Here is a 27869-nt window from a genome sequence, read left to right as displayed (position 1 = left end):
ACAAGTACACAACCTGAATGCAGTGCTTTTGTATTTTACCATGGCCCAGGAGTCAGCGCCGCAGCCTCTGCAGACTGAAGCTTATTATGTCTTTGCCTGTGCTGTAAAGTCCTTTGGGCTGGGTTTAACAACAACCCTGAGCATCTTCCCTCATGCTCCAGTCTCAGTGTGGACAAGTTGATTATTATACTTGTCAATCTGCTGGAAACTAATGAGCCTATCCAGGATATTAGATAAGTTGGTAGTTCACTCAACAGATTCAGGTGCCTCATCCACATTTTAAGTGCAATTTTATTTTATTTTATTTATTTTGTTTGTTTGTTTGTTTGTGCCAGACAGGAACCAAGTTCTTAAGTTTCAGATGTTTTTTAAGGGTAATGACGCGAAGAGGAGATGATCAATCTGAAGTCCCAGGCAGAAGTAGAACTGAATGAAATGACAGAGGGAAAGAAAAATAAACTGTTAGCATAGCTTGAAAAATTGAGAGTCAGGTATGTGGCATACAGTTTGAGAAACTCTCTTCCACCACCATTTACACATTGCTGATGTTTCTATTTTGCCTAACCTCATCTGGACCATTAATTGCCTTTGAACTCTCATCTCTGAGGCTGCAGTAGTATAGATGTGCTGGGGCAGCCACTCAGCTTGCTGCTGCTCTCCACATAGTCTAAGGGGGACTACAGTCCTAAAATGACTGTAGGGACTATGATCCCCCCACCACAATATCAGATCATGCAACATTGGGCTGCCGCTGTCTGCACACAGCCTTCACCCAACTTCATGCATCTCCCTTGTTCCAATTATTCACTTAATAAAATTAATTAGCATGATAGTACAGTAACAGGAGAAAGGTACTAAATTGAATCCACTGCATCTTTAAGTCTTGTCCCCTACTGCTGTTGTCAGCAAACATTACGTATAATCCCCATTCAGAATATAATGAGACCCATCAAAAATTAGTTAAGAAATCTGGGCTAGACACAGTAAGGGGCTGCAGAACAACAGTACTTGGCAGTGCCAATCCTGATTTATAGGCACAGGAGCCAAAGGGGACTTGAGATCTGGGAGCTCAGGTTCCTTGCCAGTCAGTGGGGATTAGCCACTGTTTAGCCTGGCTGTCAGTAAAAGCTGCTTTGTACAAGTGTGGGTGGTGGAGCACTGCCTCCCCCTCTTCAAGTCATTTAAAATAAAGTGGGTCTTGATGAATATTGCTAGGCTCTTGGTCCTGATGGCCCACTGCCACCCCACTGAAGTGAGCTCTCCCTCAGGACCTCAGCTGCTGATCAGCCACTTCTGATGGGGCATAGGTGCAAGCAGAAGCAAGAAGCTGCTCAACCCAAGCAGTGCTGGGCCCAGGGGGATGCAGAGCTTTTAGCCTCCAGGAGACTTTCAATGCATATGGGCAAAATGATTTAGCCACTGCTAGCGTTAGAGGGCACTCAAGAGGGTGTAGCCTGCAATGACAGTCTGCAAAAGGACCGCTGGATGACAACACAGCCCTAACCCCAGCTGCCTTTACACTCGGTGATGTATTGTTCAAGACCTCTTGCCTCTGATTAGAAACTTTGTTCTAATTGATTCATGGCCCTTTATTTCTTTTGCTGCCAACTCTGCTGTTTAGTTTAACAAGCTCTTCTTTCTCCCTGGTGTTATGCCCTTGCTTTATTTATAGAAAGCAGTGGTATCCACCCTGGGACACATTCTCGCTAGCATTAAGCCAGCCAAGTTTCCCTTGTCCCAGACGAGTTCTCAGTTCCCCTGCTCTGCTCAGCTCTCCCTGCCTGCACCTGTCTGTTCCAAGTCTGCCTTTCCAGAACATTACACACGATATCTGGGAACAGATCTCATTAATGTCTTGTACCACAGGACATTAGTGCTTACTATCGTTAAGTATTTTGATTACTAGCATTACGACTATTTCAGGAGGCCATTGGGAAACTGAACTATCTGAGCACTACCAGATTTCCCCCTTAAAGGGCACTTATTTTTATACACTCCTCCAACACTGTGGATATCTTCCTTGTGTGGCATAGCACACTTACAAGTACCTTCGACTCTGAAGGATCCCTTTACCAACATATTTCATTCTCATGTTTGAACTAACTCCTTCAAACCAACCCTGAGTACTTCTTCATTTCCTTTCAGGCAGCAAAAACTAGAGAAGAAAGTTGCAAAATTCAAACTCTGAAGATTTCCTACTGAAAACCAGTGACAAGTTGCCTGACAGCAAGTGTTACTCCAAAGCATCTGCTGGCTCTTTACTGTAATAACAGTGATTGTCACTGCCTGATTTTGCTCCGTAGCTTCGGTCCAGTGAATCCCATCACCAGCAGTGAGCTGTGCAGAGAGGTGACGGCTGCCAGCTCAGGGCCCAGGGGCACAGCAGGGACTGGGGCTAAGCCTGTGTGCTGGGTCAGCATGGTTGAGTTGCAGGTACAGGGCAGGACAGCCAGGTCCCTTCTGCGGGACAGCCGCAGCCCGGTTTGACCATGACGTCTGCATAGCCTCATGGCTGTGAACTGGGAACACACGCTGCTCTTGCTGATACCAGTGCAAGAGAGAAAAACGCTCACAGCAGTACAACTGTGCTTGGGGAGCAGTAAGTCAGGACTGCATCACGCAGCTGTCAGGCACTGCAGCAATTTGTTGGTGATGCCTGTTCGGGAATTGGTTTAGGCCAAGAGGACATGAAGCTGCTGAAAGGATTCACAAAGTTTGTATTTCTTTTCTCTCTTGCTGAGCTTGTCTGCTATTGGGTCTAAAGTGCACCTCTGGCACGGGGAGCTTTTGGGTTGCAAACTCCACCCATGTACAGCAGTCAGAAGGGGTGCTGCTCATGAGGAATAGGGCAGTGATGCTTGGATGGCTTCACCACACCACCACTGCAATCACAGGCTGCACTGAAAGTGTCTATAAGCACTCTGACCCTCCTGGCCCCCTTGCTTCCCACTTCCATGGCTGGCTGGTGGCTCTGTTGTGCTCCTGGCTCCACACAGCCATACAATAGCTGGCTACAGCCAACCCAAGAAGCCTGCCTAGACAAGTTATGCCACATTGGCCCTGCTTAGGGCTTTTCTCAGACCACACAGACACATCCTTGGACCCTAGGGCTTGGGTTTTGAGCATGTTTGGCTTCTCTCCCTCCAAACAACTGTGGAGCTTGCCCTAAAATGGCTCAAGGAGAGCAAACTTGCATGGCAGCCGAGCGGATGGGAGACAAATCTGAACTTGTGCATCCTCTCTTGCGTGAGTGACACAGGCTGGTTTTCTCCACTTATTTATTAGAGGATTAGAGTTGCAGTAGAAGAGGCTCCAGACTGTTTTATAGCTCAGTACTTTTTGGCAGATTGGTTGTGACCCCTGTAGCATCATGCAAGACAACCAAGAGGGCTGTGATATGTTGAAACATTTATTACACTATAAAATGAATAAAGTCATGCTCCATGATCCCCCCCCCCCCAATATGTCTAAGGTCAATAGTGCTCTGTCAGCTTCTCCAAACAATCCAGTCAGTCCAACAGACTTTGATACTTTTTTCTCTTGCTTTTAAAACAAATATACTGGGGTCAAGGGAATATTTGTGTTAGCAAGATGGGGGCCACCACCCAGGGAATGCAGTAAAGCATGGATCCAGCTTGCAGATTGAGGCATTTAGTGTAGTTAGACCCATTTCCTTTACAGTGCTGTATTTAAACAGGTGATTTTCTTTTACATACATTCACTGATACATTTTATTTATTTATTTTGTAATATTTACATGCAGGTAAAGGACCTCACTGTCATTCCCAAAATTCTCTAATCCTGCTGAGTTACACATAACTTGCAGAAGTTGCATTAAACAAACTTTTAAAAAATGCATCTTAAATCCTACATCAATCTTTTTAAGCATTCTTTAAAAAAAAAAATAAAATATTTTTTTAGTCCAGTCTCAGTCTGAATTAATAATTCTGCACCAAGAGGTTTATCACCGACAGCTATTTAACACCTAGTCAGGTGTTAAGCCTATAAATAGTTTATCTCTTGGCAACATTTAGATCCTGAACCATGAAGTCACTTTTTTTTTTTCTTCCACAAAGAGGTCAAGTCTGAAGGAATAGCCTGTTCCAAGGGCACAGAAGTCCCCATACATTGTTTTTTCTTTTTTTTTTTTTTTTTTCCAAGTTCTCTTTAAAACCCATTTCACTCATTGGTGTGAAATATCACACTAGTCTGATTTCCTTATTGGATCACTACAGACTGGCTATATTCATTCTCCATTCATTACTTTACAGTAAAAATACCTTACTTGGTGAAGAGTTTTCCTCTTTTCCATCTTTGTCACTGTATTTTCAAGAAATTATGTTCCCTGGGATCAGAAGCTTAAAGCCCTCAATAAGCAGAGGTATGAGGTCCAATATGTTTTCCTAATTTAATATTGAAATGTAATCTCTTCAGCTACTTTGCTTTCTTACTTTTCCATGTTCTCTGAGAAGACCAGGGTTGTTTCCCTTTGTAAGCACTCTACCAGCAGAAACGCTTTATATGGTTTTCTCACACCTCAGACTAATTGATGCTTTGGGAATGGTAGATCAGGCAGAAATCTACACTGTTTAGGCAGGAGGCGGGGAAGGAAACACAGTGGGGATTTTTATTTTACTTTTTTTTTTTTTCTAAACTGTCTGTTTCAAGCCTCTTCAAAATTGCAGGAAAAAAAAAATAATATAAAAAAAAAAAATCCAACATTCAAAAACTAGCAAGTGCAAAAGAGGTCCAAATTTCTGGTTTCAGAATTCATGATTGCTGAGATTGAGATGACCTCAAGATGCAGTAGAGAGAGTGCTCAGATATAAGTGGTCTTAACTAGTCACCTTAAATCAATTGCTAGACACGCTCCCCAGCAGTGAGACTGGGTTGTTATGAATATGTTCTGGTCCTTTATGGATTTCGTAAGGTGCAGGCACTTCTTCAGGGTCCTTGAGCAGTCAGAATAACATACCTGTAGGAAGAAACCTGTAAATCAGCAGGATTTGACCCATATCATGCAGACAATAAAGTACAAGTGATAGGGGGCAGGTTGTCCACACTGCAGTCTATTTCCCCTGTGTCTTTCTAATGATTGCTTGGAAAACAGTGAGGACTCCATGGCTAGAGCTGTCATCAGGAAGCACAAGGCTCTCAGCTACAAACCAGAAGGTGATAAGGAATGTAGGCATCCCGTCAGATGACTACAAAAGAGGCAGCGTGACCTTGAAGCCTTGCTATAGTAACAGGATACCACAAAAACTGTAGCGTTATTAAGCTTGTTACTTACAGTTTATAGGACAATATTTAGTTCAACAGAATCACATTATCTTATTTTTTTTATTATTTTTTTTTGGGGGGGTGCTGAAATGCTGTGATTTGCAAGAAAGCCTTAGAGCCCAGAATTGTATATAACAGCTGAAGAGGAGACTGTCTCTCCAACTATTGCTGACTGTAAATATAAAATATATTCCCCTCATCTGAACATGCTAGAAAAACATACCGGTTGTCAAATGAGTGGTGTTGGTGGCCATTTTACAGCCTGGGCTCCCTCCCAGCTAGAAATCTCTCATGGGTATCGGATGGGTTCCTGGAGTGCAGCCAAGTGCAATCCAGGCCATGGTGTTACACAGACAGGGTTTCTAAAGTCTAATTTTGAGCCACATTTATAAAATGTTGCTACTGAAGCTGATTTCTATGGTTAAAAGATTTCTCCCAGTACTTTGGTTAAATTAATCACACTTATACACTCATTCAATACTTTAAATGGCATAAACAGAGAAATTTTGTCCTTACGTGGGAGAGAAAGCAGTCCCATAAAAGTCCCATATCTGTCCTCAGATAACACTGGATCTGATGCTCTGGCCAGCACCCAGGAAAGACGCCTGGGTGGCTCAAGGGGCACCCAGTAAGCTTTCACTGCACCTTGCTGGCACTCCTCCTGGAGCCATACCTTCTGCTCACCAGTGGCTGAGTCCTCGCACTGGTGCTGCCTGAGGTTTACCTTGGCACCAATGAGAAAATAAGTTGGCCCTGCAAATGCAGAGGGGCACAGCCCTTTACAGAGCCTTAATGCTTGTGGGGGAGCCTAGACTACACTTGTCCTGGCCCAGCTCCAGAATAAGGCTTGGTGAATTTGTAAAGACTCCTGTAATCACTGGGAAAGCCATGTTGTAACTGGAAGCCACCAATGCTGTCCTCCTGTGTGAGTGAGAAGCGCAGCTTTGGGTGAGCTTTCTGATTTCTTTGTCCAGATGTGATGCATGAGCTTTCTCAGCTTCAGATGAAGGGCAGCGGCCCGCGGGAGATGAGCTGGAGCTACATGTCACCCAGGAGCAAGGACACCACAGATATCAGGTGAGCAGGTGGCCCTGAGGCCGGACAAGGTCATGGGGAGGAAGCGGGGACAGGGACAACAGCAGCAGCATAACTGGGAAGCACCCAAAAGAAAAACTGGATCCCACAATGGGATTTGTGCTGGGCTCTGTCACCTTGAGAGGAATGGCCTTCTCAGGGAACTTGGCAATTTGAGACTTAGGGCTGGCAGCAAAAATTCACGCGGGGCTTTTGTGCGGGGGCAGAGCCAAGACCAAGGCACCTGCCGGCAGCCACCTCTGTCAGGACAGTGTCACACACAGCCCTGGGGCCCTTGCAGGAGGTGGCATTGCTCTTACACCTGGGCACACATGGAGCATGGCACCGACGTGGCATTCCTCCAGGAGCACACACTGAAATCCCAGAGACTTGCCAGCACTCCTGCACCTCTCCCATTTTCTCTGGGTGTTGATTGATACCTTGAACAACTGAAATACAGGAAGGAAATGAGCTAAAAGCTATATTTCATCATCACCTTGTGCACATCTGCACGTGCAGCATGCACATGGCACAAAGCAGTGCTGGTCTCACCTTGCTGTTGGTCTGTAACACTAACAGCAGCAGATGAGACTCCACTTAGCTGACCTGGCAAGAGACAGGGTATAAGGCCAGGACTGGGAGACTTTGAGTTCCTGGCTGAGGTATGCCACAACGTGCTCTTCAAAGCTGATCTTTTCAGGATTCAGCCCCTGGGAATGTAAACCTGTGCAACAGAGCAGTGCTGGAGAAAGCCACGGAGCACACAGGCTGCTGGAATAAATAACTCTGCTCAGAGACTGCCCCAACTGAGCTATATATGGACACGTCTAGAAAGTGAGAACTGCTATGGTTTTTCCATTAGTATTTCAAGGGCTTTCTCCAGCCTCTCCCAGAGCCCTGTATTAAAGCAGTTTAGCAGAATAATCCTGTCCTGCCAGAGGGATACAGAGGCATGGGGAAACGCTTGGTCAGAGGCAGAGCCAGGGGAAGGGCCACAACCAGAGTCCAAAGACAGTTCCCAAGCTTTGGGTCTAGCTCTGAAACTCGCCTCAGCTCTTTCAGGTGTGAGGTGAGATCCTGTCCCTAATGAGACAAGAAGAAATAATTTACCTTGCCAAAATAAGGGGGAAAGAGAAAAACTGTTCATCTTGCAGACTCAAAACCCAGACCATGAAGACCTCGTCTGCATATTTATGTGTTTCAGAGTGAGGGCAGGAAATCCTAAACGTAGGATGTTTTAATAAGAATAAATAGCCCTGGTACTGTCCCAGACTAGTTAGCAGTACAGAATCATAGTCCTTTTGCACTGTCTCTGATCCTCCCTCCCCACATTCCCCACTACACTGGGTGCCAGCAAGGGGCAGCCCCACTCCTGCAGGCATAGGCAACAGGGAGGGCATAGGCCAAGGAGAGCAGAGCTGTAGACTCAAATCCTATGGATTAGGAGAGGACTGGAGGCAAGTAATTGTTTCCTGCAGAAGGATCCTTTCCTTTTCATTGCCAGGAATTCTTTTCCAAAAAAAAAAATAAAAATCAAATTGTACAGTTAGTGACACAGCCTGATGGACCTGGGAAGTTGCAGTCTAGTTTTGGAAACTCAGTGCAAGAAACTATGAGGAAGGCACAAAAGCAGCCACTGGTGGGCAGTGGTGGAATAGTACAAGGAAGTAAGAAAAGGTGGAAAGCACTCACGCAACACTATTTTAATATAGTGCTACTTCAGCAGATTAAAATTGCAAACGTCGGCATCAGGCTAGATGGTTTTCCTTAACTAATCCTTCTTCTAATTCTGTTTTTCATTTGTTTCCTCTGCATATACAAGCTCCATAATAATAGATGTAACTGCTGTGCAAGGGATACACGCTGGTAATAAAACATTGTCATTACACCTGTCATGTTGGGAACAACTGGGATCAGTGTACAGTTACATGCACTTTGATTCAGGACATCCACTTGGAAATCAATGTGGAATTCCTCATTTCTGTTCCTTCCTCTCTGGGAGAAAGAAGGGACTACAAAATGGATAGGATAACACATACTGGGTCACAGTGGGAACTGTGCTGAGTGATGCTGATGGAGCCATTTCCTATGCCGGAACAAGACTGTGATATTTTGGAGCCATGTCAGTGTGAGGCCAGTGGAGTTTAGAGGTGTTTGGCTCTCCTGTTCTCCCCATGGCAGCTCCTCACTCTGCCCAGGTCACCTCGCTGAAGGGGGGTACACTACTCCCTGCAATGTGCTATCACAGCATCCACCACCCTGTACGAGAAGTGATTCCTTATCTATAAAACACAAGGGCTCTGCTGGATGCTGCCTGGTAAACATCTTGGCCAAGATTTCCAATGTCATAAGAGCACATTCAATTCAAGTTCTCCTGCAGGTTGCCAAATCTCTGTGCCAGACCAAGGCTGCAGGAGAACACTACCAATTGGGAAAGGAAGCATCTCACACTACTTTGCACTGGACTGCAACAAACCAAGCCCTTGATTTCTTCCTGATACCAGTCTAAACAGAAGAGCTGGCCGCTGAAGTTTTGTTTCTGAGGAGTCACTGGGTTAGACACTCCTGAGTGAGTCACTGGCTGATGAAAGAAGAGGCATTCATTGCAGGCAGCATCACGTTCATTCAGAACCAGCTTCAAACTTTGTTCCTTTTTTCTCAGTCCAAAGGTAGCATCAGTTTTAATAGCTCCAGCCACTCCTCAAGATTAGCCCTCCTTGACTCACCAATTACACAGCTAGTAAAAAACCCATGGTACAGCAGATGAGTAGTGTTTGTGCCCTGCATTTGTAGCCAAACTCAACAAGAACTGGTACTGGTGCCAGGGATCCTTTAGCACAGGTGGCAAGTGGTGTTGAGAGCTCGCACTGCTGCCTTGGCTGACAGCTGTGGAGCTGGGCCCAGGCCCCAGAGGTGCACGCACGCGCACGCACACACGCACGCGCACACACACACACACACACACACACACACACACTCTCTCTCTCCAAAACGTCCCACCACTGTGCTGTGGATCCTGCTCCCTCCCCACCTGGTGCATCCTGTGGTTCCCCCTGGGCTGCCGCCAAGGCACGACTTGTGACTGCCTCCACCTCACCCCCAGGACAAACTCAGAAGTGAGGGCAAGCTGAGTCTGGGAGCCTAAGAGTCCTTTAAAGAAGAAAATAAGAACATGTATGAAGAGCTGATGACGGCAAGCATTTTTGTTGCTGATGAGAGAAATGATTGAAGAGGAATTTATGCATGTGAATATATGACCCCAGTCATACATGTTTTTTGTCAGAAAATGTAAATTTGAGATATGACAATAAACATGTAAATGTTTAATGTTCAATGTAAATGAAAAATGACAGTTGCAGGGTCTTTAGACTAGAGTTGCAGCTGTCCTGTAGGCCAGGGTCACCGCACTGCCCACCCCTCAGAGCCAGGCCAGGGCCTCCCAGGGCAAGGGGGCTGAGGAGCCAGCTTGGGATTCCAGCCCTAGGAGGAGAAAGGCAGCTGCAAGTGGGAACTGCAACTGTTAAGAGGCATTACAGCTCTGCTTTAACTGCTCTCTTTCATGTTTTTGGAAAACAAGTCAGAATTTTCCACTGAATGAAGCACTTCCATTTCAGCACTGAATAAAACACTTCCATTTCAGCAACAATTTGCCACGCTTCCCCTCCCCTACCAAAATTCTTCAAAGGATTTCCACCCAAACTGCAAACTACTGCCGATTATTTTTCTTTCTTTATTCTTTTCTTTAGGCCACTCTAAGTCCTTTTTCCATGAGAAAAGTGAATGCTGAAGTCGCTCTGCACTTTGTTTCTGTGGCAGGACTATGAAGGGCAGAACGGTGCCAAAACTGCACTTGGTTCCTCTGGCAAAAATCAAGAGCCCAGACAATTACATGGACAAAACTCAGAAGCATCTCGTTTCTCCTGTTTACAGCCCAGTGTAGCCTGTGCAGAGTGTAAAAAGCAACTGAATCAAACTGGCCCCAGGCAGCTTGGAGTGCAAGGCAGCAGCAACCAAGTGTTGCTATTCCTCACCTACGTTTCCCCACTGTCCTCCTCCAGCTCTGCTGGACATCCCTACCCTCAGCTGCTCATCACTGCCTACTGCATGGACATGCTGCTGATGAAGGCCAGATCACCTGGACTGAGGAGGAATGAATGGACTGACAGACCTGGTTCCCAGCCCTCTGCTCCCTTTCCCCACCAGGTGAGGTGGTTCTGCAGCTATCCCCACCAGGCAATGCTCCCCTCAGAAAGGACATCTACCCCTGCAGCAAGCCAAAGGAGGTTCGGCAAAATAAGACCCTTCGTTGGTCACAGTCAGTTTAGAGCCATTGTTTTCCTTCAGTTGCAGGAGAAAGAAAATGTGATGCCCCTAAAGCTTTAGTTTACTTGGCAAGAGGAAAGGAGGAATGAGGAGTGAGGAAAGCAAGACCACCCTGATCCTGAAGTGTTGGCTGGCTTCTCCACATGGAACAAACAGCTCAGCATCACGCTCTCCTGTTCCAGACAATGGAAGAAAGCAGTAACCAAAGCTTGGGCAGCTCAGTCTATCTGGCTGGTTATGCCACGTTTTGATCTCATTTCCCAGTGCAGGATCATGACAGCAACCACTCATTTTCTGCTGCATGGAGGGTTTGTTTCTCCTTTAATGGATTATTGGCAAAAGCTGGTAGGCCTGAAATCTCCAGAGTGCTTTATGATGTGAAAAGACACAAGTTAAAAGAATCAGACTTTTCCAGGCTCTGGCAGAGCTGTTTGTTTTTAGTGGGGGTCTCAGGAGGATGGCAGGGTTATTTGTAGACATCTTGTGCTAATGTTGTGTAGGTTGCCTTCCACTCCCCTGTTACAGAGCCTGTTTTCAGGGTAAACCACGTTTTACAAAGAGCAGTAACTACAAGTCATGTTGATACACAGGAATCAATATAGTTCTGAATCAAAGTGTTTAATGATGCTATTAAGAAACCACTGTTTGAGTGCTTTACCAGTTCAGCTTTCCACCAAAAGTTAAGAGGACTGTCAAGATCTAAGATGTGGCCTTCCCTCCCTAAGTTCAGTTTAGGATATATTGGTGACTTTGAAAACATTGAGATAAAAACTCATAATATAGAAACAAAAAGAGAGCATGTCACTGATAAAATGCTTCCCATGTCACGTAGGTATCCATAGTATAGCAGAATGTGCTTATTGCCTCATCCCATGGAGAAATTGTGCTGTCAAAGCTGCTGAATTAAGGAGTTATTGACTCCAGCCATATTTAAATTTTATTGCACAAACTGAATAACAAATGCAATGACACATATACATGTATATATATATTAATTTAAAAGCATTAAGAGGGCACAGTCCTTGGCAGTGATTAAGCAACAGCACAAAAGGAAAAGATGTAAGAGAGTAAGGTGGTACTAAGGCTAATCTGTGCCTCTGAAGATCTGCCGAAGTTTCAAATCAGCCAAGTTCAGGTAGAACAAAATAATGCATTTACTGGCAATACAGGCAATGTTCTAACTGGCAAATTTTTGTCAAGACAGTTTGGCAGGTTGTGGCTTCAGCACAGCTGCTCCCAATGCCTGCCCTGGGGCTGAGGGACCTCGGTGTGCCGAGGTGGGGGTCTGCCCAGCTTTTGGGAGGGTTTTGAGAGCTCCTACAGCTGCCTGGGGAGGGGGCAGGTGCTGTTAACAGTGGAAGTGACAAGTGTTTTGGTTAAACTGAGCCATTCCAGGGACTGCAGAGGTTTCCGTTTGCTGGAAATTCTGAAAAAAAATGCTGTTTTCCACCCAGTTTGGATCAAAACCACATTAAAAAAAATAATAAAATAAATCCCATGATATCTTAGGTTTGGCTGGCTCTGCTTACTACCTGTACACATAGCTCTACATGCAACAGGATCCCTACCCTGGACAAAGGTCAAAGACATACAGTAACATATAGAATACCAAGCCCAAGAGCCAAAACAGGGGCAAACACAGATTTGACTCAAACCAAGCAATCAAAATCTTGTTATACGCTGTTGAAAGTTAATCCATAACTCACTCAGTGTTAGAGCAATGGGGTCAAATGATTTAAGTTTTATATTTTTTTAAACAAGATTGACTTTGTTAAATGAAAATAAAAAGCCACTGAGAATATTAAAATCCTAAACAAGATTTTGAATGATGTCTATCAACTTAATTACCTAATGGAAAAGGCAGCAAGAAAATTATTTTATTTTTACACTAATAAAAAGACACCAACCAGTGGGATAACAATCTGACAAAGCTGTATCTACTTCCAAAACTATCTGCTTAAAAAATAAGATAAAGAAGTTTTTACTCATGAAGCCAGATTGTCAAGCTGGAGAGATTTTCTTCCTGTCACATGCAGTGCTCTGTGTAGAGCATACTTTCCACCCAAAGTGTGTTCTCCAGGGAAAAGGGAAAGAGAAGGAAAGGAATGGGAAGAGAATAGGATAAAAGTCAACCTCCTGTGAAGTACACCAGTCACTAAGAACTGCACATGTCAAAGATTATTCCTGTCTCTAATTTATTGGATCAATATGAGACCGCTGTGGAGGACTGATTAACCCACATCTGCATTCTGTCAGTTATGTTTTTTTGCAATATTCCTTCTCAACATACAGCTGCTTCTGACTGCTCTCAGAGGTGCAGCCTGGACTACTGCTGCAACCCTAAGTGGAAAATCCTACATTTCAGAAATCAGCCTATAACCAGCCGATGCAAACATCTGCATGCCCTCAAGAGCTACAGAACTGGTATGAGCATATCTCATTAAACCAAGATGCTTATCACATCAGCACTACAGGATTAAACATGCACAGTCCTAGTTCAGTTCAGTTTCCCAGTTGAAGAAGAGTCTTTGCCTTGCTTGACTGCCACTCAGTGAGTGCCTTGTGTAAGAGAGAATTAAATCTGGAGAGTGTTGAGGTTATGGAGTGAATTAAATCTAGCCTACTTTTGATTCAAATTCTCACTTCTTAATAGGAACCTGAGGAAGAATTGTAAGCTTTAAGTAGGGTTTCTGCTTTATGAACTGGGAAAAATACTGAAAACACTGAATATTGACAGCAAAAAAAGTACTGGCTGACTTATTTACTACCAGGCAACAGAAGTGTATGAAATGAATATGAGTATTGACTGCATAAAAGCTTACTAAACTTAAGACCAAGTATATGGTAGATTGCTCTTAAATGTAATATCCCTCATATTTGTAAAGGCCATAAGTTGAACCTACCAGATCCCCATATTTCTGCAGCCTTGTTGTGGCAATACATCCCATGGAAAAGGTTCTTGCAGTTCCTGAGCAGGCTATCTAGCATTGAAGTTTGAGACTAAAAGAACTGGGAATCCCTAAATCACTGATTACTGAAAACCAGAAGATTTATCAGGTGAAAGCAGACCCCGTACTTGCCCATTTGTTACATGCTTCTTTTAGACTGACTTGTGGGCTGGGTTTCTCTTACCATCAGTATTTACAGCAAGAAACTGAAGCCGTGAGATGGCAGCTGCTGTGGCAGCATCCCCTGCTGTTTTTCTTGGCTGTCCCCAGAGGGACACGAGGACTTGCCTGGACAGCCCATCCCTACAGCTTTTCCCTTGGTTTGTTCCAGCACCACCCAGCAAGAGCTGCATGCAGGAGCCAGTTTAAATGGCCTAAACACAGCTCTTGGCCTGTGGGACCATCGCAATTAGGTGTCTTCAGAGCACAAATACAAATGGGTGAAGCAGATGACTGGGATTCCCCAAAGGGGCATCCAACAACAGGTGCCTGTTGAGACCATCTAACAGCAAATGTGTGGAGACGTAAAATATTCTTGTTCTCAGCAGGAACCACATGGGGAAATAACTCCCAATTGCTCTGTCTGGACAACTTTGGAGCAATAACCTGAGTTTGTTCATCTGACTGGTTACAAACCCCTGGTCCCTGCTGTCAAGACTCACATTCATCCGCTCACTTCACACCAGCACTTTGCCAAGAACCGCTCCAGTTGCTTTTGCCCTGCCTCATGAGGGTAGACATGAAGGACAGCTGTGATCATCCTTATCGCTGGGGCAGGACGTGCACAGGGCACCAACATGAGTGCACAAGAAGGAAACGCTGAGAATTTAAGCGAGCCTAAAGTTTAACCTCTTCTGTCTTTTGCCTCAGACAAACAAACAACCCCCCCAACCAACAACAAAATGCCCTTTTGGCAGGTGAAAGGGGCAACGCAAACATGCAAGGCTTTTGCCTGCCACCCCCTCGAGGAGCACTGATGGGGGTACACTCGCTCTTTGTGAGTGGTGACTGTGTGGGGGACTGCGACAGTCCCCAGCCCCCCTAACTCCCTCAGCCCCCCAAATCCCCTCAGCCCCCTCAGGCCCCCAGGCCGAGCAGCCGAGGCGCTGTGCCGGGCCCTGCCTGCCATCTAGCGGCTCCTCAGCGCCATCACCTCAGCAGGGCCGGGGTGAGGCCTGTGTTGAGCAGCCGGGTGCTGGCACGCTGAGGTGGGCAGAGATCCACTCGAGAGGGAAGAGGCACGGGCTGTGAGGCTTTCACACACACACCATCCCCAGGTCATTAAGCACCAGGCAGAAATGGGCACGGGGGAGTTGTTCCTTCTGCCCGTCGCTTTTCCTGTTACCCATGAAAAATAAAGTGCTGCCGTTTTGCCCTCTAGGAGCTATGCAATGAAATTCAGCTCAGAAGACATTCAAATAGCATCTCGATGTCTTTTTAAGTGCCTATTTCTCTCTGGAGAGAAAACACAAAGATCCATTAAAATGGATGCTGGTTGTTATTTCTGAGTTAAATCGAGCATCAAGTGCCTTGATATTGTCTTTATGTTGTGTTTCCTCTTTCTCTAACTAATAAGCCCCTACATAATCATAGCTTCTGTAAGACTCTACTCAGACAGGTCTGCAAAAAGCAAAATGCTCTCTGCTTATCAGAGGCCACAAAACTTTTGCTCACATTTTTACAGCAAATTTAAGATCTTCAGCACAAGATGCCAAAACTTCGTCTGACTGGAGGAGAGCAAAGCAGAAAAGTATCACCAGTGTTGGTGGTTCCTGCTGTAGAAGACCATTCTGTACGGATCTTCCAGATGTTTTCATCTAAAAAGTCTTGTTCTTCAGGACACTGGTGTAGGCAGGCCAGCTGTCTGGTCATTCAAGTTGTCCTTGGGCTCTGTGTAAAAAATGCGAAGCAGAAGAGTCACTTGCTAAGTAAAATACCTGGAAATGGCACAAATACTTTGATGGTAACCTAACAAGTATATCAAAGCTCCTAGCTTGTAGTATCTTTAATGTCACTTTGGTGTGGCTAAACAGCCACTAGGCAGCACAGCCAGGCTCCTGGATTTAGGAAGAGAGCAGCTGGACGCATCTTTCATGTGGTGAGGAGATACACAGCTGAGATGCTGAGGCTGAACACTCCTGCTGGATTTGTCTGCAGGTGTTGCTGCAGTGTGTCCCATAGCTGCAGCTCTTGACCAAAACACTGGCAGCTCAGTCCTGCTTCGCCCTGTAGAGACACAAGCCAGTGAAAAAAAGTGTTGCAGAAATTTGGACAAAATGGAGGCAAAGGTAATGCTCTGAGAAACCAGCAAGAAGCCGGGCAACTTTCATGCTTGTACTACAATTGTGGCCAGCAGGGCATGATGTTAAGCTGAGCTGAGACAAAACCAATTGCCCCAGAAAAGACTCTCCTCCTTTTTTTTTTTTTTTTTTTTTTTTTTTTTTTTGTCCAATGTTTTAGTCTGTCCCAAGCCTTCCTCCAGTCCCCTCTCACAAGTGACTCAGACATGGCAGTACTGTGGAGGAGGCTTCACTGTCATCAGAGGCAGCATTTTGCTCTGTTCAGCAGCAAGGTATCCCAGCTGTCCAGCAGATGAAGCATGGCTGTTTTCATCAATGTAAACAGCTAATGTGTTAACTCTGGATTAGCAGGAGGAAAGGCCAAGTTTACAGCCTCCCTCTGCTAGTTTACTTCTATGTGCTCCAAGTGCTTTGGAAAAGGGCTATTTAAGGTATTTTGATTGGAATAGAACACTGGAAGGAAATGCATTACCTGGACTGGGAAACTCCTGGCACTAGTAGGTTAAATTTAAACAGCACTGTGCTATTTCAGTTAAAAAAAAAAAAAAAAAATCACACTAACACAAGACATTTTAACTACTTAGATGTTGACTCCATTATGATTTCTATGAAATGGATTATTAGCAATATAATTACTGTGAGTGTTCATCATCTTTTAGAAACAGTTCTTCTCAATAACTGAAATGCAACTACAGCTGGCAAGAGTCCATTTTGGTGCAATAGCTGAATAAATAAATATGGGGAAATATGCAAATGTAAAAGGAACAGAGAGATTGGTAGGGATTTATATTCAACCATGATAAGAACCACACAGAGACAGAGTAACAACTCATGCTCTGTTATTGCAATACTGCCTAGAGAAGTGGGGCAGCACAGTGGGGTGTTAACGATAGCCAGAGGTGAAGGACTTTGAGATACAAGAAGCAGATGTCAGAAAATAGCAAGACTCTTCCTTTCTTATTGCCATACTTCATTTTCCTCTTGCAAGAAGAAGGCAGGACTCCACAAGAACAACCACTGCTCGTGCAGTACCACTGCTCCAGCTTAGGTGTTGAGCATGGAACAGAAATGTACCTCTATGCGGCCACCGTGTGAAATGAACACTCAAGCTGATCACCATAATCAGTTTATCCCTCAATTTATCAACTGCTACAATGTGCTATGCACTTTATAATCTGACAGTAAAGTGAGTTTGTTTACTTAAAACTCAGTGCTGGCTAGGGAAAATGTACTGTCAGATTTGCCAGGATGGATAAAGCCAATGGATAAAGCAAAGAGACCTGTTTACTTCTCACAGCAAGAACAAGTTTTTGAATATGAAGGTGTCTTTCCAGAACCTGAGGAAAGTTTTTGAACAATCATGGCATTTTCCTGCACAGTACACACAACATGCCTGAAATTCACCATTCACTAGATAAAGACAGGACTTTTAAGGTTTTAATTGGGCAAGCTGACTGCCTGTCCCACAGCCACCATGTAGAAGTCCCAGTGATTTCAGCAGAAGTCCCAGTGATTTCGGATGACAATTGACTTGACACCCAAACAGGCCCAGGCCTGTGGGACTTGGCCCATCTTCTGCTCAATGCTTGTAAGGCAGCGAACACGCAGGAGCTGCAGCTGGCAGCTCTAGTTGGGTTTGTGGTACAGACTGACTAACGAGAGCTGCCAGGGATTGGCAGGCTCCACTTGTCAAGCTGTCACTTGAATCCAGTCTCCCCCAGCGCTCTAAGGTATTTAATCAATTTTTTAAAATGAGTGTTTACTTTTCACATTGACTCCTCTGAAGAGTTATGCTGAGAGGGAGAACATGTAGTTCCATTACTAGGTCACAGAAAGATTATTTTTTTTCTTGAACTCTCTCTCTTCCTACCTCCTCCACTTTGGCCATTTGCTACAGCAAAGCACATCCACCGTCTCTGCTTACCTGTGTGTTGGGCCTCTATTGGGAAACGATGCCATAAATCAAGAGCCTGACTTGCTATTCAGAGCATATAGAAAGGTTATATATATAAGTATGCTAAAGAGCAGGAATGTTTATTTACAACATTACTTACCCCCAGCAGGGAACTGGTGTGTCACAGTTGGTTCTTCTTACACCTTAACCCAGCTCTGGTGGCTGGAATTCATTGCAAAATGAGTTTTGGTCTCATCCCTTGTATGTGAGGAAGTTTAATTAAAATGCAGGAACAACAAAGACAGCTTTTGCTGACAAAAAATAGACAAACCCTTCTCAGTCAGACCAATGCCTTACAAGTGTCAGTTTTCCCTTGTTTATTTTATTTATTTTTTTTTTAATAATAAGGCATTGTGAGAAAATGGAAAACGCAAACATTTTCTTAATTACAAGCAGAGAGCTGCCCCTGGCTACTGGTGACAACCAAGCTTTTGTATACATAAAAATGCATGGTTAACGATGGTACCATTTTCTAATTAAACAGCTTCTGATAAACATTGCTCAATGTTTATTTGGTGCTGTCACTGATCATACTTTAAATAGAAGAAAACAATGTGAAATTTCTTCTCACCAAAGCTGTCTTGGTTTTTATGCTCTAAATTTCAGGTCTTTTTTTTTTTTTTTTTTTTTTTTTTTTTTTTTTTGAGATTTAGTTGGGACTGAACATTGAGATTTTCTTGTTTCTTTTGAAATGCATGATGACATATTTTCCAGTTAGCATTTATTATTTAGGGAACTCATACTTCATTCCTTTAATGAAGAAGACAAAGCTCCCTGTACATTTCCTGCTGCTCTTTGTAGCTTGAAGGCTCCAGCAGCAGACAAACAGCAGTGAGAATAGTGCTCCACTGTCTGCTCTGATGGGTCTGGTTCTTGGGGAGTGCCTATATGTTTGAAACAAACCAAGGAATGCCAAGAGGTGAGCTGAGCACAGCCTGCACAGCACTAGGCTGGACCTCCGCACACCTCTGCATATCAGCTCTACTGCCACCCTAGCAAGGAGCTGTGGGAAAGGCACAGGGAGCTGTTTTTCTGTTTAAAAAGCAGGCATAATGACAGTTTCCTCTCTGTTATTCCTTTGAGAAATGTTGAGGTTTTTACAAGTTCTTTTGAAATTCTACTTAAACTTCTTCATATCCTTATATATCCATATACTTATACAATCAGTACCTAATTAGCTAATGGCGGTATTTTTATCACAGAATCACAGAATGGTTTGGGTTGGAGGGGACCTTAAAGACTGTCTAGTTCCAACCCCCTGCCATGGGCAGCGACACCTCCCATGAGACCAGGCTGCCCAAAGCCCCATCCAGCCTTGCCTTGACCACTTCCAGGGATAGGGCATCCACAGCTTCTCTGGGCAGCCTGTACCAGTGTCTCATCACACTCTGAGTGAAGAATTTCTTCCTAATATTTAATCTAAATCTCCCCTCTTTTAGTTTAAAGCCATTCCCCCTTGTCCTATCTATACAGCCCTGACAAAGAGTCCTTCCCTAGCTTTCCTTTAGGTACTGGCAGGCCACAGTAAGGTCTCCCCGGAGCCTTCTTTTCTCCAGGACTGAACAACCCCAACTCCCTCAGCCTGTCTTCATAGGAGAGATGCTCCATCCACTTTTGTTCTTGTATAGAGTCATATTAGCTAAAAGCTAGGTCACATTATTTGTATACTCACATATGTGATTGAACAATCTGTTAGAAAATGAACTTTGGAAAACTATGAAGAAAGGCACGTATTTTCCAGTCATGATGCAAGGACAAACTTTATTTGCAGTTGGAATTAAAGAGATTTTAAGAACCTAGGTAAACAAAGAAAAAAGTATTGATGCATTTCAGCAAATCTAATTCTCACAAATTTTAAAACTTGCCAAGAAAAACATTCTGTGAGGTCATCTGAGAACTGAGAGGATTTGACTTCGCTTGAGCTGGCTTAGAAACAACTCTTTAAAAAACAGTCTGAAATGGCTGGAAAATGGATCAACAGTGGCAGTCTCCTTACACCTTGCACTTCATAGCACCTTATAACCAATGCTGGTACAGAAATCTGATAGTTACATTCCTCACAGTACTAAAATTGCTTATAATTGTGTAGGTATTTCCACGAGGAAAGGAAAATAAAATCCATTGTTATAAGTGCATTCACACTACCAAGTAGGCTGATATTATCACACAAGTGATAGCAGGACATCATACCTCTAACCAAACTTGGGGTACCAGAGTTTGTGTGTACTTTGCAGTATTCTTTCTCCTTTTTGAACCTAGGATTTGGGGCTGTGTGCTCTAACTGCAGCCATCACCTACAGAAATTTGGCAGTTTGTACCATCTTAAGTTGGTTGCTCTGGAAACAGCCCTCAATTTCTTCTAGTTTAACAGCAAGAGCTACTGAACTCCAAGATAAACAAGTGTAACAGCCCTGTTCACTTGCTTTCAGAGGCCAATGAACTTGCCTCAGGAGTCATGGATTATTATTTTTCCTCTTTTGTCTCCATTCTGTGAGGCTAGCCTCATGAGGAGCTTTTGATTGACTTGAGGAAACACTGGAGCCCTTAAGTACCTTTCACAAAAGGAACAGCCACTTGCCGAGGCGATCGGCTCTGGGGCAGATGTGTTCTGTAGCAGAGTGGGGGATTGGACAGGCAGGGCAAATTTTTCCAGCACTGAGCCCACTCGAAGGAGCCGCCAGGGCCCGGCAGCCCTCGTGAGGAGGTGAACGAGGCGAGAACGAGGCGTAGGCGGAGCCAGCAGCGCCCCCTCCCCAGCTGGTCAAAAGCTGCCCCTAGGGAGCGCGAGCGACCGGGAGCGTGGTGAACAGGACAGGCAAACAGGGCGTGGTGCAGCAGTTAGGGCGTGGCAGTTAGGGTGTGGCGTGGCAGTTAGGGCGTGGCAGTTAGGGCGTGGCAGTTAGGGTGTGGCGCGGCAGTTAGGGCGTGGCAGTTAGGGCGTGGTGCAGAAGTTAGGGCGTGGCACGGCAGTTGGCGCTGCAGTTGGCGCAGGCAAGGTGAGCAGGCAGGGCAGAGTGCTCCCCCCTGCCCATCTGAACACCTCCTCTAATGGCGGTGTACCACTAGCTCAGCTGCAATGGTGTACACCAGGCACAGCGCTCTCCAGTAGGTCTGTTCACACCCAGACTGACTGCCCGATCAAAACTGCGGCAGTTCAGGTCTCCGGGTGCAGGGAGTGCCTGAGCCTGTTGCTACCACCTGCGGGGGTCAGAGAGACTGTGAGCGTGAGGTGCGAGCAGGTGGGAGACCTGGTCCGCCTCGTGGCAGAACTCAAGGAGGAGGTCGAGACGTCGAGGGATATCAGGCAGTGTGAGCGGGAGACAGACTTGTGGAGCGACTCCCTGCGCGGCCTGAAGGGCAGGCACCGGGGTGAGACACCCCAAATGGGGGTGGACCCCCTGTCCTGCTGCTGTCGGGCAGAGGGAGGGGACCTGGGAGTTGAGGAGGAATGGAGACAGGTCCCTGCTCGACATTGCAGGCAATGCCCTCCCCCACTAGCCCCACCTTCCCAGCTGCCCTTACGCAACAGGTTTGAGGCCCTGGAGCTTGAGACCGGTAGCTGAGGAAGAGGTAGAAAGTCTACCCAGGAGGATGCCTAGGGCGAGGAAGTCAACTCCACACCTCAGGACTGCCTCCACCAGGACAGAAAGAAGGGTGATTGTTGTGCGCGACTCCCTCCTCAGGGGAACAGAGGGACCTATTTATCAGCCTGACCCTACCTGTAGGGAAGTCTGCTGCCTCCCTGGGGCCAGGGTCAGGGACATTGCCAGAAAGCTTCCCAACCTGGTTCGCCCCTCTGACTATTATCCTCTTTTAATATACCAGGCTGGCAGTGATGACATTGAAGAGAGAAACCTGAAGACCATCAAACGAGACTTTAGGGGACTGGGACAGTTAGTGGATGGAGCGGGAGTCCAGGTGGTCTGAACTTTTGCGTAGACCTGTGCGGTGTCAAGAGTTGGACTTGATGATCCTTAAGGGTCCCTTCCAACTCAGGATATTCTATGATTCTATGGTGTTTTCATCCATCCCTACGGTGGCAGGGAGGGGTACAGAGAGGACAGAGAAAGCCCACCTGATAAACACGTGGCTCAGAGGCTGGTGCCAGCACAGAAATTTTGGGGTTTTTGACCATGGGGCCCTTTACTCAGCACCCAGCCTGATGGCCACAGACGGGTCCCTATCTCTAAGGGGAAAACGGATCCTGGGCCAGGAGCTGGCGGGGCTCATTGAGAGAGCTTTAAACTAGGTGAGAAGGGGGATAGGACTGAAACAAGGCTTGTTAGAGCTGTGCCAGGGGGAACAATGGCAAGGTTGGGAGAGACGGCAATGGCCCATCTGAAGTGCATCTACACTAATGCACACAGCATGGGTAACAAGCAGGAGGAGCTGGAAGCCATCGTGCGGCAGGCAGGCTACGACTTGTTTGCCATCACAGAAACATGGTGGGACCACTCTCATGACTGCAGTGCTGCAATGTCTGGCTATAGGCTCTTCAGAAGGGACAGGCAGCACAGAAGGGGTGGTGGTGTGGCTCTCTATATCAGAGAGAGTTTTGATATCACGGAACTTGAGGCTGGGAATGACAAGGTTGGGTCCCTTTGGGTTAGGATCAGCGGGAAGGCCAACAAGGCAAGCATCCTGGTGGGGGTCTGTTGTAGGCCACTGAACCAGGATGAGGAGACTGATGAGGAGTTGTACAGGCAGCTGACAAAAGTTGTGAAATCGTCAGCGCTTGTTCTTGTGGGGGACTTCAACTTCCCAGATATATCCTGGAAGCACAACACAGCCCAGAGAAAGCAGTCTAGGAGGTTTCCGGAGAGCGTGGAAGATATCTTCCTGACGCAGCTGGTTAGTGAGCCTATCAGGGGAGGTGCCCTGCTAGACCTTCTCTTCACAAACAGAGAAGGACTGGTAGGAGATGTGGTGGTTGGGAACTGTCTTGGGCAGAATGACCATGAAATTGTAGAGTTCTCCGTTCTTGGAGAAGCCAGGAAGGAGACCAGTAAAACCGCTGTATTGGACTTCTGGAGGGCTGACTTTGAACTGTTCAGGACACTGGTTGGTAGAGTTCCTTGGGATGCGGTTCTGAAGGGCAGAGGAGGAAAGGGAAGGAATCTCATTGAAGAAAATCTTAATGGTGCAGGAGTGGTCTGTCCCATGTGCCCAAAGATGAGCCAGTGTGGAAGAAGACCAGCCTGGCTGAACAGAGAATTGTGGCTCGAGCTTAGCAAGAAAAAGAGGGTTTACAATCTTTGGAAAAGAGGGCGGGCCACTCGGGGGGACTATAAGGATGTTGCAAGGCAGTGCAGGGACAAAATTAGAAAGGCCAAAGCTCATCTGGAGCTCAATCTGGCGACTGCCATCAAAGACAACAAAAAATGTTTTTACAAATACATTAAAACATTAATGCAAAATGGAGGACTAAGGAGAATCTCCAGCCTTTACTGGATGTGGGGGGGAACTTAGTTACGAAAGATGAGGAAAAGGCAGAGGTGCTTAATGCCTTCTTTGCCTCAGTCTTTAGCAGCAAAACCAGTTGCTCTCTGAATACCCAGTACCCTGAACTGGTGGAAGGGAATGGGGAGCAGAATGTGGCCCTCACTATCCATGAGGAAATGATTGGCGACCTGCTACGGCACTTGGGTGTACGCAAGTCGACGGGGCCAGATGGGATCCACCCAAGGATACTGAGAGAACTGGCGGAGGAGCTGGCCAAGCCGCTTACCATCATTTTTCAGCAGTCCTGGCTATTGGGGGAGGTCCCAGTCGATTGGCGGCTAGCAAACGTGACGCCCATCTACAAGAAGGGCTGGAGGGCAGACCCGGGAAACTATAGGCCTGTCAGTTTGACCTCAGTGCCAGGGTAACTCATGGAGCAGATTATCTTGAGTGTCATCCTGTGGCACTTACAGGGCAACCAGGTGATCAGGCCCAGTCAGCACAGGCTTATGAAAGGCAGGTCCTGCTTGATGAACCTGATCTCCTTCTATGACAAAGTGATGCACTTGGTGGACAAGAGAAAGGCTGTGGATGTGGTCTACCTTGACTTCAGCAAGGCTTTTGACACAGTTTCCCACAGCATTCTCCTCAAGAAACTGTCTGCTCGTGGCTTGGACTGGCGTATGCTTCGTTGGGTTAAAAACTGGCTGGATAGCCAGGCCCAAAGAGTCATGGTGAATGGAGTCAAATCCAGCTGGAGGCCGGTCACTAGTGGCGTTCCCCAAGGCTTGGTACTGGGGTCGGTCCTCTTTAATATCTTTATTGATGATCTAGATGAGGGGATTGAGTGCACCCTCGGTAAATTCGCAGATGACACCAAGTTAGGTGCATGTATCAATCTGAAGGGTAGGAAGGCTCTGCAGGAGGATCTGGATAGGCTGGAGCGATGGGCTGAGGTCAACTGCATGAAGTTGGCCATAGTGCCAAGGGTCAAGGACAAGGCCAAGTGCCAGGTCCTGCACCTGGGGTACAATAACCCCATGCAGAGCTACAGGCTGGGAGATGAGTGGTTGGAAAGCTGCCTGGCGGAGAAGGACCTGGGAGTATTGGTGGATAGTCGGCTGAATACGAGCCAGCAGTGTGCTCAGGTGGCCAAGAAGGCCAACGGCATCCTGGCTTGCATAAGAAGCAGTGTGGCCGGCAGGTCTAGGGAAGTGATTGTCCCCCTGTACTCGGCTCTGGTGAGGCCGCACCTCAAGTACTGTGTTCAGTTTTGGGCCCCTCGCTACAAGAAGGACATCGAGGTGCTTGAAAGAAGCCACTCATCAGAGAATGTGGAATTACTCAGTCCCCCAAAGACACCCTGCTAGCACAGGACAAAGCAGTGGGTATTTTAACACCCAGGAAAGCACAGTACTTATTACCAGATTTTCCTCCTGGGATCAGACAGCGTGAGGTGAAATCATCATGAATGTGCTTTCCTTCCTCGTTTTGGATGCAAACACAGGCTTACAAGGGATGAGCATGGGCAGGAACTTACTCTGCATCAGCTTCCTAATTGCTATTTCCTCCATGTGCACCCTTTCCCTGTGGTGAGCGTGGTGAACGTGAGGTACCTGTCCCTTTCCCAGCAAGGTGCAAATTATCTGCCATATGCCACATGGCAAGAGGTGAGCCTGGGCTGCCGGCATATGCTGAGGCAGCTCTCCAATTTCTCCTCTGCTAACTTGCTGTTTCATTAACACGCCAGGGAAGAGAAAAAGAAAAGGCTATGCATTTCAGGAAACTTTACTGTCCAAAGTATGAGAACCTGTCCAAATGATCTCCTCAGCAGATGTCTTAAACTACAGGGACTCTTCCTTCTTTTGATAGGCAGATGATATACCAGGAGCTCTGTGGCAAGGGTGAGGTTGAGTGGCCTCCCACACTCACAAAATAAAAAAGCAGGCTCAGAAGTTAGAAAGGTTTCAATTTTCTGTTATGTATTACTGGTGGCTCTGTAGCAGCTTGGCCACTACCAACACTTTGCTGAACTCATGCCTTGATTAATCTATTTGGTAGTTGCTCTTACAGCCTAAACAGACCTAATTAGTCTATTAATTAATGAGTATTTTAGCAGACATAGGCTGCCACAAAACACAAGATTACTTGTTTGATGCTTTAGCATAACTGCTGTGCCAGTAGAGCATTACAGAAGAAATTCATTACTACACGTTTCATTAAATACTGGAATGAAATCACCCATATGCACTTGATATAAAACTGTTCATGTCTAATTTGCACCAATGAAACACATGCAAATAATCAGACCTGAATAAAAACCTGCTCCCCTGCCCTCTTCTCCTGCAGCAATAACCTAGTCCACACTTGAGAAGGACCGTTAAGCAGTAATATTTTCCAGTTACTGTTTAATAATTTGCTTAAATTAGCTAGAGCAAGCATAAGGTTCCTCCTAAAGTTAGAAGACTCCATGTATGCTAGTAAGAGAAGGACAAGGGAAGGCAGTCAGTCAGAAGAGAGCTTGCAGAGTGCTAGACAAGTATTCTTTTTAAGACATGGATATTTTTAGGGTCCAAGCATGGCTTGAGCTCCCATGGGGGTGCTCAAGAGAACACGTGCTGAGTGTGTCAGTGGCTGTGGGAGAAAACCAGCAGCATAGCATGCCACAGGCAAGCATGAAGGTGAAGAGGAAGGCAGAGGTATCGTGCTCCATCCTGGGGAGACTTAGCAAGACAGTGGGCTGAGGGCCAGACGGAGGGGTGGGTGTGTGAACTAGGCTGTTAAGCACAAGGAAATGGGAGCAGCTGAAAAACTTCACAGCAATGATGGAGAAGAATACTCTCATTATCCTCCAGTTCAGTTCTTCTTGTCATCATGTGGAATTATAAATTGCCAAACTGTTCCACCTCATGCAGATTTTCAGACAAGGGAGGGGATGCAGAGCTCTAGTGTCAGGACTCAGCCTTGATTTTGTCTGATGAATCGCAGGCAGAAATGTATCACAAGACACATAAAAGGCCCACCTGTTCTTCAGTCCTTCAGGGATGCAAAAAGCAATGAACATTTTATTTCCATAGCTTAAAAATTTGATTAAAATGGTACAGAAAAAAAGAAAAGAATGACACAGGGCATGCTCGCCTTTGCTCAGTTTCATTTTTTCAGCTCTCCTTGCAAGAAGCTTTCTTTAAATTTGTAGTTTTTCAGATGTCACAGATGTCTGCAAAGATGTTTTGTCTTCTCACGTGGGTAAGGATAAAGAGCCTTACAACATCTCCCCCCCCCCCCCCCCAAAGGACATCAGATGAACGGCGTATTGCCAGAAAAGCTTCATATAAAATTGATAAGCTCTGTACGCTTATGATTGTCACCTCTCTTCTTCAGTAATGCAAGACAGCAAGTAAGAGAAAAGCCCCTGCCAGAGATGGGGGAGCAGGAGAGTCAATTATTTATAAAGATGAAAGAGCAAAGAGCTTCCTACTCTCCCAGAACCAACAAGTGGTTGGTGGAGACACTTAACTCCATAGGTAAATTTCTCTTTGACTAGTTGAGTCAGTTGTTGCCTCCTAGCAGGGCAGTCACACTGATTCAATACGACACAAAAACTTCGCTCAGTCTAGAGCTGGCAGGTGACTGTTTTCTGTGCTCCCACCAATACAGATGTCACTGCTGTGTCTTACCTTTTGGGTGCTTCTCCCATGAATTTCCTCTCCTCAACTGCTAAATGCAAAGGGAAAGCTATGAGAAATTTAAAAATTCCAAGGAATTGAAAGCAGACACAGACTTTGGGTTTTATACCAAATATAATTTAACAAGAATTCAAAATATGATTTTCTTACATAGTTTAAAAAACATTTTTAGAAAGTATTTGCCCAGGTCAGGATAAAATGATTCAGAAGTACAATCATTGGGAAACACTCTTCATAAGTGACATTTCACATCATCTTTTCCAACACAAAAAGGTCATGATTCAAACATGTTTTCAAACAGACTTAACTTGAGATACTAATTAATAACATGCTGAATAGCAACACTCATTCCTGAGAAGTCTGCCTGGATGGCATATCTCCCAAGGTCAGTCTTGGACTACCGGCACCTTGCGTTTTTTTTCCCAACATTCTTAAACATATTAACAAAGGAATAATGGAATTAGACACAGTAGATAAAAGAACTGAGATATAGTATCAGAGGGGAAAAGGAAACTGGGACAGATTCGCATAACTACAATTCTAGCCTTCCTGGTAACACTACTTGTATTTACTGCCTTTCTCACTGAACTGACTGCAGTAAAAGCCAAATCTGCCATTAACACCAGCTCAGATTGTCCCCCACATAAAGCCTACCTTCCCCTTTAATAACACTAAAATTCAAATCAAGTTGCATTAGAGTATGTCCACAGTGAGTTTTACCCGGTACTTCCACCTGCCTTATAAAAAGAAGCAATGAACAGAACTATCTCAAAACTAATTAAATTTGATTAATATGGACAGTAAGAAAAAGGATGTCAGAAAATAAGATTGAAGACGGGATTCAAGAGTAACTAATCACGTG

General features: G+C 45.6%; 1 long non-coding RNA gene across 1 annotated transcript; it reads right to left on the bottom strand.

Annotated features, from left to right (window-relative positions):
- Nucleotides 1-258: 258 nt before the first annotated feature.
- LOC110353061 (uncharacterized) lies at nucleotides 259-15842 on the bottom strand. The gene is made up of 3 exons (XR_005266149.2): nucleotides 13581-15842; nucleotides 4848-4975; nucleotides 259-426 (listed from the first exon to the last, which is right to left on the bottom strand). It is a non-coding gene; the product is annotated as an uncharacterized lncRNA (long non-coding RNA).
- Between the last annotated feature and the right edge of the window lie 12027 nt (nucleotides 15843-27869).

The sequence above is a fragment of the Anas platyrhynchos genome, chromosome 5, assembly GCF_047663525.1.
Source record: "Anas platyrhynchos isolate ZD024472 breed Pekin duck chromosome 5, IASCAAS_PekinDuck_T2T, whole genome shotgun sequence".
Lineage (NCBI taxonomy): Eukaryota > Metazoa > Chordata > Aves > Anseriformes > Anatidae > Anas > Anas platyrhynchos.
Note: the sequence above shows the minus strand (reverse complement) of the source record. Positions and strands in the feature narration are given on the sequence as shown.